Consider the following 17,598-nt stretch of genomic DNA (forward strand, 5'->3'; position numbering starts at 1 on the left):
GGGTGGTGAGTGCCTGGAACTTGCTGCCAGGGGAGGTGGTGGAAGCAGATACGATAGCGACATTTAAGAGACATCTTGACAAATATATGAATAGGAAGGGAATAGAGGGATATGGGCCCCGGAAGTACAGAAGGTGTTAGTTTCGGCAGGCATCAAGATCGGCGCATGCTTGGAGGACCGAATGGCCTGTTCCTGTGCTGTACTGTTCTTTGTTCTTTGTTTTTTTTTTTTTTTTAGAGATACAGCACTGAAACAGGCCCTTCGGCCCACCGAGTCTGTGCCGAACATCAACCACCCATTTATACTAATCCTACACTAATCCCATATTCCTACCAAACATCCCCACCTGTCCCTATATTTCCCTACCACCTACCTATACTAGTGACAATTTATAATGGCCAATTTACCTATCAACCTGCAAGTCTTTTGGCTTGTGGGAGGAAACCGGAGCACCCGGAGAAAACCCACGCAGACACAGGGAGAACTTGCAAACTCCACACAGGCAGTACCCGGAATCGAACCCAGGTCCCTGGAGCTGTGAGGCTGCGGTGCTAACCACTGCGCCACTGTGTTCTTGAAACCTACAAAATACTTAAAGGGATAAACAGGGTAGATGCAGCTCAGATGTTTCCCCTGGTTGGGGAGTCTAGAACCAGGGGTCACAATTTCAAAATAAGGGGGAAGCCATTTAGGTCAGAGATAAGGAGAAATTTCTTTATTCAGAGCGTTGTGAATCTTTAGAATTCTCGACCCCAGATGGCTGGAGAAGCTCAGTCATTGAGTATGTTTAAAGTAGAGATTGACAGATTTCTAAATACCAATGACATAACGGGATATAGGGATAATGTGGGAAAAAGGCATTGAAGTGGATGATCAGCCATGATCGTATTGAATGGCAGGGCAGGCTCGATTGGCTGAATGGCCTACTCCTGTTCCTATTTTCCTATGTTCCACCTTAATAAAAGCAAAATACTGCAGATGCTGGAAATCTAAAATAAAAACTGAAAGTGCTGGGCATAGACCTGAAACGTTAACTTTGCTTCTTTCTCCACAGATGCTGCCAGACCTGCAGAGTATTTCCAGCATTTTCTGTTTTTAATTTCCACCGTAACACTTTTGATTAGTCAGGCACGACCTCACCTTCTATGCATTGTCTCCTCTTCCTGAGTTTATAATAGTTAGATTGGCCAGATGTGACCTCACCTTCCAATCATTGGGCTGAATTTTACCGCCTCCTCGATGCTGCGGGTTGCGGTGCGGGGGCCAGTAAAATGCTGCAGGGAGAGACCTCGGTGCAGCGCCCCCCCACCCTGCCGCACGGTGGTGGCACCACAATTAGCATATGGTGATGCTTACTTAATAATGCTGATTATGCAGCCTGCCGCCTCTGCACCGACACTGCTGGATTTTCCTTTGAACAGGCGGCTATTACATGCCGTCCCATGCATGATCTGAAAAGCCAGTGGGTCCTCACTTTGCATTACAGAAGGGAGGAGGGAGGAGGGAGGGGGGATACACAGGGGTCTAACTCTGTATTCTTAAAGGGAGGAGGTAGGAGGGAGGGGGGATACACAGGGGTCGAACTCTGCATTGTTAAAGGGAGGAGGTAGGAGGGATGGGAGATAAACAGGGGTCGAACACTGCATTCTTAAAGGGAGGAGGTAGGAGGGAGGGGGGATACACAGGGGTCGAACTCTGCATTCTTAAAGGGAGGAGGTAGGAGGGAGGGGGGATACACAGGGGTCGAACTCTGCATTCTTAAAGGGAGGAGGTAGGAGGGAGGGGGGATACACAGGGGTCGAACTCTGCATTGTTAAAGGGAGGAGGTAGGAGGGATGGGAGATAAACAGGGGTCGAACTCTGCATTGTTAAAGGGAGGAGGGAGGAGGGATGGGAGATACACAGGGGTCGAACTTTGCATTGTTAAAGGGAGGAGGTAGGAGGGAGGGGAGATACACAGGGGTCGAACTTTGCATTGTTAAAGGGAGGAGGTAGGAGGGAGGGGGGATACACAGGGGTCGAACTTTGCATTGTTAAAGGGAGGAGGGAGGAGGGATGGGAGATACACAGGGGTCGAACTTTGCATTGTTAAAGGGAGGAGGTAGGAGGGAGGGGGGATACACAGGGGTCGAACTCTGCATTGTTAAAGGGAGGAGGGAGGAGGGAGGGGGGATACACAGGGGTCTAACTCTGTATTCTTAAAGGGAGGAGGGGGGAGGGAGGAGGGAGGGGGATACACAGGGTCTAACTGTGTATTCTTGGAGGAGGGAGGGGGAGATACACAGGGGTCTAACTGTATTCTTAAAGGGAGGAGGTAGGGGGGAGGGGGATACACAGGGGTCTAACTCTGCATTCTTAAAGGGAGGAGGGAGGAGGGAGGGGGGATACACAGGGGTCTAACTCTGCATTGTTAAAGGGAGGAGGTAGGAGGGAGGGGGATACACGGGTCTAACTGTATTCTTAAAGGGAGGAGGTAGGGGGGAGGGGGATACACAGGGGTCTAACTCTGCATTCTTAAAGGGAGGAGGGAGGAGGGAGGGGGGATACACAGGGGTCTAACTCTGCATTGTTAAAGGGAGGAGGTAGGAGGGAGGGGGGAAACACAGGGGTCTATGCATTCTTGCAGGAGGAAGGGGAGATACACAGGAGTCTAACTCTGCATTCTTAATGGGAGGAGGTAGGAGGGAGGGGGGATACACAGGGGTCTAACTCTGTATTCTTAAAGGGAGGAGGTAGGAGGGAGGGGGGATACACAGGGCTCGAACTCTGCATTGTTAAAGGGAGGAGGTAGGAGGAAGGGGGGATATACAGGGGTCGAACTCTTTATTCTTAAAGGGAGGAGGTAGGAGGAAGGGGGGAAACACAGGGGTCGAAATCTGCATTCTTAAAGGGAGGAGGTAGGAGGGAGGGGGGATACACAGGGGTCGATCTCTTTATTCTTAAAGGGAGAAGGTAGGAGGAAGGGGGGAAACACAGGGGTCGAACTCTGCATTGTTAAAGGGAGGAGGGAGGAGGGAGGGGGGATACACAGGGGTCGAAATCTGCATTGTTAAAGGGAGGAGGTAGGAGGGAGGGGGGATACACAGGGGTCGAAATCTGCATTGTTAAAGGGAGGAGGGAGGAGGGAGGGGGATACACAGGGGTCTAACTCTGCATTCTTAAAGGGAGGTGGGAGGAGGGAGGAGGGAGGGGGATACACAGGGGTCTAACTATTATTAAAGGGAGGAGGTAGGAGGGAGGGGGGATACAAAGAGGTCTAACTCTGTATTCTTAAAGGGAGAAGGTAGGAGGGAGGGGGAATACACAGGGGTCTAACTCTGTATTCTTAAAGGGAGGAGGGAGGGGGGATACACAGGGGTCTAACTCTGCATTCTTAAAGGGAGGAGGGAGGAGGGAGGGGGGATACACAGGGGTCTAACTCTGCATTGTTAAAGGGAGGAGGTCGGAGGAAGGGGGGGATACACAGGGGTCGAACTCTGTATTCTTAAAGGGAGGAGGTAGGAGGGAGGGGGGAAACACAGGGGCCGAACTCTGCATTGTTAAAGGGAGGAGGTAGGAGGGAGGGGGGATACACAGGGGTCTAACTCTGCATTCTGAAAGGGAGGAGGGAGGAGGGAGGGGGGATACACAGGGGTCGAACTCTGTATTCTTAAAGGGAGGAGGTCGGAGGAAGGGGGGATACACAGGGGTCGAACTCTGTATTCTTAAAGGGAGGAGGTAGGAGGGAGGGGGGAAACACTGGGGTCGAACTCTGCATTGTTAAAGGGAGGAGGTAGGAGGGAGGGGGGATACACAGGGGTCGAAATCTGCATTCTTAAAGGGAGGAGGTAGGAGGGAGGGGGGAAACACAGGGGTCGAACTCTGCATTGTTGAAGGGAGGAGGTAGGAGGGAGGGGGGAAACACAGGGGTCGAAATCTGCATTCTTAAAGGGAGGAGGTAGGAGGGAGGGGGGAAACACAAGGGTCGAAATCTGCATTCTTAAAGGGAGGAGGTAGGAGGGAGGGGGGATACACGGGGATCTAACTCTGCATTCTTAAAGGGAGGAGGGAGTAGGGAGGGGGGATACACAGGGGTCTAACTCTGCATTCTTAAAGGGAGGAGGGAGGAGGGAGGGGGGATACACAGGGGTCTAACTGCATTCTTAAAGGGAGGAGGGAGGAGGGAGGGGGGATACACAGGGGTCTAACTCTGCATTCTTAAAGTGAGGAGGTAGGAGGTAGGAGGGAGGGGGGATGCACAGGGGTCTAACTCTGCATTCTTAAAGGGAGGAGGTAGGAGGGAGGGGGGATACACAGGGGTCTAACTCTGTATTCTTTAAGGGAGGAGGTAGGAGGGAGGGTGGATACACAGGGGTCGAACTCTGCATTCTTAAAGTGAGGAGGTAGGAGGGAGGGGGAATACACAGGGGTCTAACTCTGCATTCTTAAAGGGAGGAGGTAGGAGGAAGGGGGGATACACAGGGGTCTAACTCTGTATTCTTTAAGGGAGGAGGTAGGAGGGAGGGTGGATACACAGGGGTCGAACTCTGTATTCTTAAATGGAGGAGGGAGGAGGGAGGGGGGAGACACAGGGGTCTAACTCTATTCTTAAAGGGAGGAGGTAGGAGGGAGGGGGGATGCACAGGGGTCTAACTCTGCATTCTTAAAGGGAGGAGGTAGGAGGGAGGGAGGATGCACAGGGGTCTAACTCTGCATTCTTAAAGTGAGGAGGTAGGAGGGAGGGGGGATGCACAGGGGTCTAACTCTGCATTCTTAAAGGGAGGAGGTAGGAGGGAGGGGGGATACACAGGGGTCTATGCATTCTTGGAGGAGGAAGGGGAGATACACAGGGGTCTAACTCTATTCTTAAAGGGAGGAGGTAGGAGGGAGGGGGGATGCACAGGGGTCTAACTCTGTATTCTTAAAGGGAGGAGGTAGGAGGGAGGGGGGATGCACAGGGGTCTAACTCTGCATTCTTAAAGTGAGGAGGTAGGAGGGAGGGGGGAATGCACAGGGGTCTAACTCTGCATTCTTGGAGGAGGGAGGGGGGATACAGAGGGGTCTAACTCTGTATTCTTGGAGGAGGGAGGGGGAGATACAAAGAACAAAGAACAAAGAAAATTACAGCACAGGAACAGGCCCTTCGACCCTCCAAGCCTACGCCGATCCAAATCCTCTATCTAAACCTGTCGCCTATTTTCTCATGGTCTGTATCTCTTTGCTTCCTGCCTTTTCATGTATCTGTCTCGATACATCTTAAAAGACGCTATCGTGCCCGCGTCTACAACCTCCGATGGCAACGCTTTCCAGGCACCCACCACCCTCTGCGTAAAGAACTTTCCACGCATATCCCCCCTAAACTTTTCCCCTCTCACTTTGAACTCATGACCCCGAGTAATTGAATCCCCCACTCTGGGAAAAAGCTTCTTGCTATCCACCCTGTCTATACCTCTCATGATTTTGTACACCTCAATCAGGTCCCCCCTCAACCTCCTCTTTCTAATGAAAATAATCCTAATCTACTCAACCTCTCTTCATAGCTAGCGCCCTCCATACCAGGCAACATCCTGGTGAACCTCCTCTGCACCCTCTCCAAAGCATCTACATCCTTTTGGTAATGTGACGACCAGAACTGCATGCAGTATTCCAAATGTGGCCAAACTAAAGTCCTATACAACTGTAACATGACCTGCCAACTCTTGTACTCAATACCCCGTCCGATGAAGGAAAGCATGCCGTATGCCTTCTTGACCACTCTATTGACCTGCGTTGCCACCTTCAGGGAACAATGCACCTGAACACCCAAATCTCTCTGTACATCAATTTTCCCCAGGACTTTTCCATTTACTGTATAGTTCACTCTTGAATTGGATCTTCCAAAATGCATCACCTCGCATTTGCCCTGATTGAACTCCATCTGCCATTTCTCTGCCCAACTCTCCAGTCTATCTATATTCTGCTGTATTCTCTGACAGTCCCCTTCACTATCTGCTACTCCACCAATCTTAATGTCGTCTGCAAACTTGCTAATCAGACCACCTATACTTTCCTCCAAATCATTTATGTATATCACAAACAACAGTGGTCCCAGCACGGATCCCTGTCGAACACCACTGGTCACACGTCTCCATTTTGAGAAACTCCCTTCCACTGCTACTCTCTGTCTCCTGTTGCCCAGCCAGTTCTTTATCCATCTCGCTAGTACACCTTGGACCCCATGCGCCTTCACTTTCTCCATCAGCCTGCCATGGGGAACCTTATCAAACGCCTTACTGAAGTCCATGTATACGACATCTACAGCCCTTCCCTCATCAATCAACTTTGTCACTTCCTCGAAGAATTCTATTAAGTTGGTAAGACATGACCTTCCCTGCACAAAACCATGTTGCCTATCACTGATAAGCCCATTTTCTTCCAAATGGGAATAGATCCTATTCCTCAGTATCTTTTCCACCAGCTTCCCTACCACTGACGTCAGGCTCACCGGTCTATAATTACCTGGATTATCCCTGCTACCCTTCTTAAACAAGGGGACAACATTAGCAATTCTCCAGTCCTCCGGGACCTCACCCGTGTTTAAGGATGTTGCAAAGATATCTGTTAAGGCCCCAACTATTTCCTCTCTTGCTTCCCACAGTAACCTGGGATAGATCCCATCCGGACCCGAGGACTTGTCCACCTTAATGCCTTTTAGAATACCCAACACTTCCTCCACCCTTATGCCGACTTGACCTAGAGTAATCAAACATCTGTCCCTAACCTCAACATCCGTCATGTCCCTCTCCTCGGTGAATACCGATGCAAAGTACTCGTTTAGAATCTCACCCATTTTCTCTGACTCCACGCATAACTTTCCTCCTTTGTCCTTGAGTGGGCCAATCCTTTCTCTAGTTACCCTCTTGCTCCTTATATATGAATAAAAGGCTTTGGGATTTTCCTTAACCCTGTTTGTTAAAGATATTTCATGACCCCTTTTAGCCCTCTTAATTCCTCGTTTCAGATTGCGCCTACAATCCCAATATTCTTTCAAAGCTTCGTCTTTCTTCAGCCGCCTAGACCTTATGTATGCTTCCTTTTTCCTCTTAGCTAGTCTCACAATTTCACCTGTCATCCATGGTTCCCTAATCTTGCCATTTCTATCCCTCATTTTCACAGGAACATGTCTCTCCTGCACGCTAATCAACCTCTCTTTAAAAGCCTTCCACATATCAAATGTGGATTTACCTTCAAACAGCTGCTCCCAATCTACATTCCCCAGCTCCTGCCGAATTTTGGTATAGTTGGCCTTCCCCCAATTTAGCACTCTTCCTTTAGGACCACTCTCGCCTTTGTCCATGAGTATTCTAAAACTTATGGAATTGTGATCACTATTCCCAAAGTAGTCCCCTACTGAAACTTCAACCACCTGGCCGGGCTCATTCCCCAACACCAGGTCCAGTATGGCCCCTTCCTGAGTTGGACTATTTACATACTGCTCTAGAAAACCCTCCTGGATGCTCCTTACAAATTCTGCTCCATCTACACCTCTAACACTAAGTGAATCCCAGTCAATTAGAATTAGAATTAGAATATTACAGCGCAGTACAGGCCCTTCGGCCCTCGATGTTGCGCCGATCATCTGACCTACACTATTCCATTTACATCCATATGTCTATCCAATGACCACTTAAATGCCCTTAAAGTTGGCGAGTCTACTACTGTTGCAGGCAGGGCGTTCCACGCCCCTACTACTCTCTGCGTCAAGAAACTACCTCTGACATCTGTCCTATATCTTTCACCCCTCAACTTAAAGCTATGTCCCCTCGTGTTTGCCATCCTCATCCGAGGAAAAAGACTCTCACTATCCACCCTATCTAACCCTCTGATTATCTTGTATGTCTCTATTAAGTCACCTCTCCTCCTCCTTCTCTCTAACGAAAACAACCCCAAGTCCCTCAGCCTTTCCTCGTAAGACCTTCCTTCCATACCAGGCAACATCCTAGTAAATCTCCTCTGCACCCTTTCCAAAGCTTCCACATCCTTCCTATAATGCGGTGACCAGAACTGCACGCAATACTCCAGGTGCGGCCTCACCAGAGTTTTGTACAGCTGCATCATGACCTCGTGGCTCCGAAACTCGATCCCCCTACTAATAAAGGCTAACACACCATATGCCTTCTTAACAGCCCTATTAACCTGGGTAGCAACTTTCAGGGATTTATGTACCTGGATACCAAGATCTCTCTGCTCATCTACACTACCAAGAATCTTCCCATTAGCCCAGTACTCTGCATTGCTGTTACTCCTTCCAAAGTGAATCACCTCACACTTCTCCGCATTAAACTCCATTTGCCATCTCTCAGCCCAGCTCTGCAGCCTATCTATGTCCCTCTGTACCCTACAACACCCTTCGACACTATCCACAACTCCACCGACCTTCGTGTCATCCGCAAATTTACTAACCCACCCTTCTACACCCTCATCCAGGTCGTTTATAAAAATGACAAACAGCAGTGGCCCCAAAACAGAACCTTGCGGTACACCACTAGTAACTAAACTCCAGGATGAACATTTGCCATCAACCACCACCCTCTGTCTTCTTTCAGCTAGCCAATTTCTGATCCAAAGCTCTAAATCACCTTCAACCCCATACTTCAGTATTTTCTGCAATAGCCTACCGTGGGGAACCTTATCAAACGCCTTACTGAAATCCATATACACCACATCCACGGCTTTACCCTCATCCACCTGTTTGGTCACCTTCTCGAAAAACTCAATAAGGTTTGTGAGGCACGACCTACCTTTCACAAAACCGTGCTGACTATCGCAAATGAACTTATTCTTTTCAAGATGATTATAAATCCTGTCTCTTATAACCTTTTCCAACATTTTACCCACAACCGAAGTAAGGCTCACAGGTCTATAATTACCAGGGCTGTCTCTACTCCCCTTCTTGAACAAGGGGACAACATTTGCTATCCTCCAGTCTTCCGGCACTACTCCTGTCGACAATGACGACATAAAGATCAACAACAACGGCTCTGCAATCTCCTCCCTGGCTTCCCAGAGAATCCTAGGATAAATCCCATCTGGCCCAGGGGACTTATCTATTTTCACTCTTTCCAAAATTGCTAACACCTCCTCCTTGTGAATCTCAATCCCATCTCGCCTAGTAGGCTGTATCTCAGTAATCTCCTCGGCAACATTTTCTTTTTCTACTGTAAATACTGACGAAAAATATTCATTTAACACTTCCCCTATCTCCTCTGATTCCGCACACAACTTCCCACTACTATCCTTGATTGGCCCTGTTCTAACTCTTATCATTCGTTTATTCCTGATATACCTATAGAAAGCCTTAGGGTTTTCTTTGATCCTATCCGCCAATGACTTCTCGTGTCCTCTCCTTGCTCTTCTTAGCCCTCCCTTTAGATCCTTCCTGGCTAGCTTGTAACTCTCAAGCGCCCTAACTGAGCCTTCACGTCTCATCCTAACATAAGCCGCCCTCTTCCTCTTGACAAGCGCTTCAACTTCTTGAGTAAACCACGGCTCCCTCGCTCGACAACTTCCTCCCTGCCTGACAGGTACATACTTATCAAGGACACGCATTAGCTGCTCCTTGAATAAGCTCCACATTTCGTTTGTGCCCATCCCCTGCAGTTTCCTTGTTTCAATGTTGGGAAAATTAAAATCTCCTATCACCACCACCCTGTTGCTCCTACATCTTTCCATAATCTGTTTACATATTTGTACCTCTATCTCACGCTCGCTGTTGGGAGGCCTGTAGTACAGCCCCAACATTGTTACCGCACCCTTCCTATTTCTGAGTTCTGTCCATATTGCCTCACAGCTCGAGTCCTCCATAGTGCCTTCCTTCAGCACAGCTGTGATACCCTCTTTGACCAGTAATGCAACTCCTCCACCCCTTTTACCTCCCTCTCTATCCCGCCTGAAGCATCGATATCCTGGGATATTTAGTTGCCAATCATGCCCTTCCCTTAACCAAGTCTCAGTAATAGCAATAACATCATACTCCTAGGTACTAATCCAAGCCCTAAGTTCATCTGCCTTACCTACTACACTTCTTGCATTAAAACAAATACACCTCAGACCACCAGTCCCTTTGCTTTCATCATCTGCTCCCTGCCTACTCTTTCCCTTAGTCACGCTGACTTCATTATCTAGTTCCTTACAGGCTTTAGTTACTACCTCCTTACTCTCCACTGACCTCATTTGGTTCCCATCCCCCTGCCACATTAGTTTAAACCCTCCCCAAAAGCGTTAGCAAAAGCACCCCCAAGGACATTGGTTCCAGTCTTACCCAGGTGTAGACTGTCCAATTTGTAATAGTCCCACCTCCCCCAGAACCGGTCCCAATGTCCCAAAAATCTGAACCCCTCCCTCCTGCACCATCTCTCAAGCCATGCATTCATCCTGACTATTCTTTCATTTCTACTCTGACTATCACGTGGCACTGGTAGCAATCCTGAGATTACTACCTCTGAGGTCCTACTTTTTAAACTTGGCTCCCAACTCCCTAAATTCTGCTTGTAGGACCTCATCCCGTTTTTTACCTATATCATTGGTGCCTATGTGCACAACGACAACTGGCTGTTCACCCTCCCCCTTCAGAATGTTCTGCAGCCGATCTGAGACATCCCTGACCCGTGCACCTGGGAGGCAACATACCATTCGGGAGTCTCGTTTCCGACCACAGAACCACCTATCTACTCCCCTTACAATCGAATCCCCTATGACTACAGCCCTTCCACTCTTTTTCCCGCCCTTCTGAACAGCAGAGCCAGCCACGGTGCCATGAACCTGGCTACTGCTGCCTTCCCCTGGTGAGCCATCTCCCTCAACAGTATCCAAAACGGTATACCTGTTGTGGAGGGAGATGACCGCAGGGGACACCTGCGCTGCCTTCCTGCTCTTTCTCTGCCTTTTGGTCACCTATTCCCTTTCTCCCTCAGCAATCCTAATCTGCGGTGTGACCAATTCGCTAAACGTGCTATCCACTACCTCCTCAGCATCGCGGATGCTCCAAAGTGAGTCCATCCGCAGCTCCAGAGCCGTCATGCAGTCTAACAAGAGCTGCAGCTGGACACACTTCCTGCACGTGAAGGAGTCAGGGACATCAGCCGTGTCCCTGAGCTCCCACATTGAGCAAGAGGAGCATGTCACGGGTCTGAGATCTCCTGCCATTTTTAATCTTAAGCTTAAACTTAGTTAAATGAAAAAGGAACGAAAAGTTTTTAACCAATCACACGATAAAAAAAAAGAGAAATAGAAAAAGCCTTACCTTATCTACACACCACCGAGTCCTTTTTTTTTGGTTGGAGGAGGAGGGCGGGTGGGAGACACAACAGGTGTAGTGTCTCAGGTTCAGAAACGGCCCAAATATATAGGGTTTTACTTACCCAGCAGCCCCCTGGTCTCCGCCGAAAACAAAAAGAAATTAAGTTTACTTTAAACTGACCTTCCCAGCTGCTCACTCGCTCGCACTCTCTGCTCCCGAAAAAGCTGCTGCAATGAAAGGCAAGTTATTTTAAACAGCCCAAATATATAGGGTTTTACTTACCCAGCAGCCCCCTGGTCTCCGCCGAAAACAAAAAGAAATTAAGTTTACTTTAAACTGACCCTCCCAGCTGCTCACTCGCTCGCACTCTCTGCTCCCGAAAAAGCTGCTGCAATGAAAGGCAAGTTATTTTAAATGGCCCAAATATATAGGGTTTGACTTACCCAGCAGCCCCCTGGTCTCTGCCGAAAACAAAAAGAAATTAAGTTTACTTTAAACTTACACAGGGGTCTAACTCTGCATTCTTAAAGGGAGGAGGTGGGAGGGAGGGCGGATGCACAGGGGCCTTTCTCTGCATTCTTGGAGGAGGGAGGGGGAGATACCTCGTGGTCGCACTCTGCATTCTTAAAGGGAGGAGGGAGGGGGAGATACACAGGGGTCTCACTCTGCATTCTTAAAGACAGAGGGTCTGGGATTACTGGAGGGAAAACTGTGCTGGCATGAAGGGAGGTACCATGTACCATCCCTCCATTAACAGTCAATGGTCTATGTTTGTGAGGGGGTAATGGCACACTAGGCACCGTGTGTGTGGGGAGGGTGTCAGAAAGGACAGGAGCATTAAGGTGTTATGGATGGTGGGAGCAATCGATTCAGCTAATAGGATCTTGATGTGGTCATGCTGTGTCACTCTGAGTGTTGGCCAAGATGGGCAATGCCATGGGATGCCACATAGTTGATCCAGGAAAGCAGCTGATGTACCCGTCAACACCAATCCCTGCCCTGTTAGGAACCTTCGTAAACATGCTGGGTTCAACTTTATTTATCACATGGAAATAGGTATGGCTCATCCTCCATTGTGTAATCCTCAGCACGTGAGGATCCGTATGCGCCAGAGGCAATATCAATGGGCGGGTGCGATCCACGTAGAGGTCCACGGTCGTGAGCAGCAGCCCCCAAGGGGACCTCGCCATTACGTTTGCTGTGCATCTACAGGCCCAAAATGACATGCCATCGGATGTCAGAGCACCAGTGTCAGAGGAGATTGTGCATATAGAGAGGGTGGTGACATATCTCTGTGCCCTGCTTAAGGATGACCCACAGTCCATGGGATCCAATGGACATCCCATGCCTTTGTTCCTCATTGTGGCAGCGGTTCTCACCTAATGTCTCTGCAGTCTTTTAGGGGCCTACCAGAGACCTTTGTGGGGTCACACAGTCAGCAGTGCACTGCTGCATCAGGGAGGTCACCAATGCCCTGCACCGGAGGGCCAGTGAGGATGTTCGCTTCAGGACGGACTCTCACAGCCTGGTCCAGAGGGCCATTGGTTCTGGCACCATTGCCGCAGTTCATAGACTGCACTCATGTGGCCATCAGGCCTACTGCCAGGCTACCACCTGCAGATGTCACCATTATAAGAGCCCTCTCAATCTAAGTGAAGCTGGTATGTGAACATAGCAGCGAATGTGTGACCGCTTCTCAGGCAGCTGCCATGACACCTGGGTCTTGCGCCAGTCCCGGCTGCCACTGCTGTTCACTGAACTGACTCAGATGGAGGGGTGGCTTCTTGGAGATAAGGGCTATCCTCTGCAGACATGGCTCCCGACACCAGTGAGAGACTCCATCACTGCTGCAGAGGAGAGATACAACGCCAGCCACTGAGCTACATGAGCCACCATTGAGCAGGAGATCGGCATGCTGAAAGAGCGTCTCCAATACCTGGATGGATAGGGTGATGCCCTGTACTAGGGGCCGAAAAGGCCAGCTCCTTTCTTTGCTGCTCTGCACAACTATGCAGCCAATAGGGGCCAGGCCTGGTATGATGAGAGACATCAACAGGATTCCTCCTCGGACTATGAGGACGCTGAGGACCTACAACATGAAAGATGCAAGGGAGGGCAGACGGCACCAGGCTCTGCACACAGGGCTAGCAGTGAGGTAGAGGTGTACGGAAGTGGCTTATTAGACAAAGGCATAGGGACCGACATGAGCTCTGCAAGCCACATATCACCCTCACTCACCTGCCGTGCACCAGTCCACATCTGCAGCATCCCTGTGTAAATCATTAGAGGCAGCAGCTGACTGAGCCAATGTCCATGTCACTGCATCTGTGGAGACGCTCATGAGTAATGGTGGCATGGTAATGATGTTATTGCAAACGTTGGCTCTTCTGAAGGGCCAACGGTACAAAGGGATGTGACATTGGCGCTACATGCTGTCACACATCATTCACACAGAGAAAAGGACACACATGTTGGTGAGGAGCATTTAGTGAAAGATGTATTTACATTGCTGTGACACCCGTGCATTCCCATTTGTGTCAGTGTGTTTTCTGTAAATCTCTGTAATATCTATTTAAGTCTCACGTCCTGGAATGTACAAATTTACGATTATTCACCCAGGTGCGGCACGCCTACAAGAAGGAATGTTACACTTGAGTGGGAGAAGAGAATCACAACTTCACGGGACACTGGGACACAGCAGGGTAAGTATGTGGCAGCAAAGCAGAAAGTGCTGGGGAAACTCAGCAGGTTAAGCAGCATCTGTGGAGAGAGAAGCAGAGTTAACTTTCAGATCTGTGAACTTGGACAAGTTAACTCTGCTTCTCTCTCCACAGATGCTGCCTGACCTGCTGGGTTTCTGCAGCACTTCTTGCTTTGCTGCCAGATTGACAGCAGCCCCACTCTTCAGCAGTCAGGTAAGTATTTCTTTGACAGCTGTCAGGAAGCAGGTGCTGGGGTGCTTAAAATAGGGCCCCAGCACCTGCTGCACAGCTGTCAAAGGTTCCTCGCTGCGCCGAATGTCCCGCCTCTTCCCACGTAATATCGGGAGGGCGGCTTGGCGCAGTGATGCTAATGAGCCCCTGCGCGTAATATCGCGGGGGCTCTGCAGTGGCTGCTAAATACGGGCGCCGCTCTGAATTGAAAGGGCGCCACCGTGCAGCGCAGTGCCCGAATAAAATTCCGCCCATTGTCTGTGCAGATAGCTTGATGGCCTAAGTCATGGGGAATGTTTGCTACCCCCATCAATATTCCCATCATGAATTGTCTCCGAACACCTTTACTTGCATTTCCATCTATATGAGGCCTAAAAGTTTATCACTTATTGCGACTCTGAGTCTGTCTTAATTGAAATGCAGAATGGGCAGTTATCAAGACATCCTGTCTCAAAGCAAAGCCATTTCTGCTATTGTTGTTACAGTAAGCTCCGTCTTCCACCATCTCTCCAGTACAGTATACAAATATATATATCACATAACATGATTCCAAACACTATGTCCGTAACTTAATTCTAATATAATACATTGATACATATGCAAAGTGTAAATATTGCCGAGCCTCACCACAACATCACTTAAAATCATTCTACTTTCAAACATAGCACCTCATATGAATTGTATCAGGCCATAGCTTGCATAGATTCATCCAACAGATTAAACATGGCAGTCGCTAACCCCTTAGTTCCTACACCAAGCACATCTTGCAGGTCCATTTAGTTATGATGTAAGATTTTAAATCAGTTATGTGTAGTATAAGAGAAGGGGAGGATGGGTGTGCTAAAGCAGTTTAAATGGAAAGGGCATCTATGTGGATGGATGGGACTGGCTACAGGATTAACATATTAGGCTGGAGCGGTAAATGGAAATGAAAAGAGGTAAACTTTGGAATAAAATATTTTTGTACATCAACATCAAATTTATTTTAATTGAATTCAGTGCAAGACATGTGGCCTGGATTTTAACTGTCAACAGGTTAAGGCGCAAAACAATGCTGATGAGTTAATTTCCCACCTGGCCACGATAAAGGAGCCAATGTTAATGGCAGGGCCTCATTTAAATTCTGCTGGCTGTCCTGGAAAGGAAGAGATGGTAAAAATTGGGGTCTAGAGGCTGTCTACCAACATCAGGTAGGTGGTAAGATTGGTACTTGGGTCCCAGCTCACAATTAGGAAGGGAGGGCAGGTGTGCAGCAGGGTGGGGCTAAGATTTCCTTGTGGGCCCAGAGGATGCTCTGCTCCTACTAGCCGTACAAGGGAAGTTTTAAAAAACGCATCCATTGGGCAGTAAAACACATTGGCTGCATGTGGAAAGGGCCTTGTTTCTGACTTCAAGAGTTCTGGTCAGACCACTTTCTCCCAATCATGGATGCTGTAGTTAACATCCACCATGACCTGCAGCATGAGAGGGAGATGGAGCAGAGGTAGCACAGAAGAGGACAAGCTGATCGCAGAGGGAGGAGGAGGGGGATAAAAGTTCTGAAACAGAGGCCTTATCCATCTATGGTCTCAGAGCATTTCTCTTACCTCGATCTAAGCCAGGAGCAGTGTGTACGGCATCTATGCTTTATGAAGGAGAACACAAGAACATAAGAACTGTGAGCAGCAGTAGACCATATGGCCCATTGAGCTTGCTCTGCCTTTCAGAACGATCATGGCTGATCTTAGGATTCAACTCCACTTTCCCGCCTGCTCGCCATATCCCTTGATTCCCTGAGAGACCAAAAATCTATCTCAGCCTTAAACATATTCAACGAAGGAACATCCACAACCCTCTGGGGTGGAGAATTCCAAAGATTCACAAACCTTTGTGTGAAATAATTTCTCCTCATCTCAGTCCTAAATGATCGGCCCCTTTTGCTGAGACTGTGCCTCGTGTTTTAGATTCCCCAGCCAGCGAAAGTAATCTCTGTGTCTACCCTATCCAGCCCCTTTAGAATCTAATATGTTTCAATGAGATCACCTCTCCTTCTTCTAAACTCCAGAGAATAAGGCCCAATTTACTCAGCCTCTCATCATAGGACAACCCCCTCATCCCAGGGACCAATCTTGTGAACCTTCGTTGCACCACCCCCAATGCAAGTATATCCTTCCTTAAATATGGAGACCAAAACTGCACACTGTACTCCAGATGTGGTCTCACCAAAGCCCTATACAAATGTAGCAATACTTCCTTATTCCTGTACTCCAATCCCCTTGCATTAAAGGCCAACATGCCATTTGCTTTCCTAATTGCTTGCTGTACCTGCATTCTAACTTTCTGTGTTCCTTGTACAAACACACCCAAGTCTCTTTGCACATCGACACTTACGAGTTTCATACCTTTTAAAACATATTCTGCTTTTCTATTCTTCAACCAAAGTGAATAACTTCACATTTCCCTACATGATACTCCATCTGCCATCTTGTTGTCCACTCACTTAACCATCTATATCTCTTTGCAGCCTCTCTGTGTCCTCCCCACATCTTACCTTTCCACCTACCTTTATATCATCAGTAAACTTAGATACATTACTCTCTGTTTCTTCATCAGAGTCATTAATATAAATTGTAAATAGCTGAGGTCCCAGCACTGATACTTGCGGCACTCTACTATTCACTGCCTGCTAACTTGAAAATGCCCCGTTAATGCCCAGTCATTGCTTCCTATCCGTTAACCAATCATCTATTCATGCTAATATATTACCCTCAACTCCATGAGCCCTTATCTTGCCTATTAACTTTTTGTGTGGCACCTTATCAAATGCCTTTTGGAAATCGAGGTATACTACACCTACTAATTCCCCTTTATCTACCCTACTAGTTACATCCTCAAAAACCTCTAATAAATTTGTCAAACAGGATTTCACTTTAGTAAAACTACGTTGACTCTGTTGCTCACAGAACTCTGATACCTCTAGCAACCAGACCTGCAACCTCAGAGCAAGGCAAAGATGGTGCTGGCAATGGCTGTGAAGGCAACCGTGGCCCTGAATTTCTTCATGTTGGGATACTCCCAGGCTGTAGCAGGTGACATCTGTAACATCTCCCAGTTCACTGTTCATTGCTGCATAGGAGAGGTGACAGGAGCATTTTTTGTCAGGAGAGGGGAGTTCATTGTGTTCTCTCTGAACATAGAGAATTGGACCACATTTAGGACACCATGCTGGTGAATGTCCACTACCCTGGAAGTAGTCATGTTGTTTTTATTCTCTGCCAATCTGCTGTTCCCTCAGTACTTCAACCACTACATCATACCAGAGGGTGGTTGCTGGCCGACAAGGGGCTATCCACTGAACACCTGGCTCATAACTCCACTCTGCCATCTGACCACACATGGTCAGCATGTGTACAATGAGAACCATGCTGA

This window comes from Heterodontus francisci, chromosome 23, assembly GCF_036365525.1.
Source record: "Heterodontus francisci isolate sHetFra1 chromosome 23, sHetFra1.hap1, whole genome shotgun sequence".
Lineage (NCBI taxonomy): Eukaryota > Metazoa > Chordata > Chondrichthyes > Heterodontiformes > Heterodontidae > Heterodontus > Heterodontus francisci.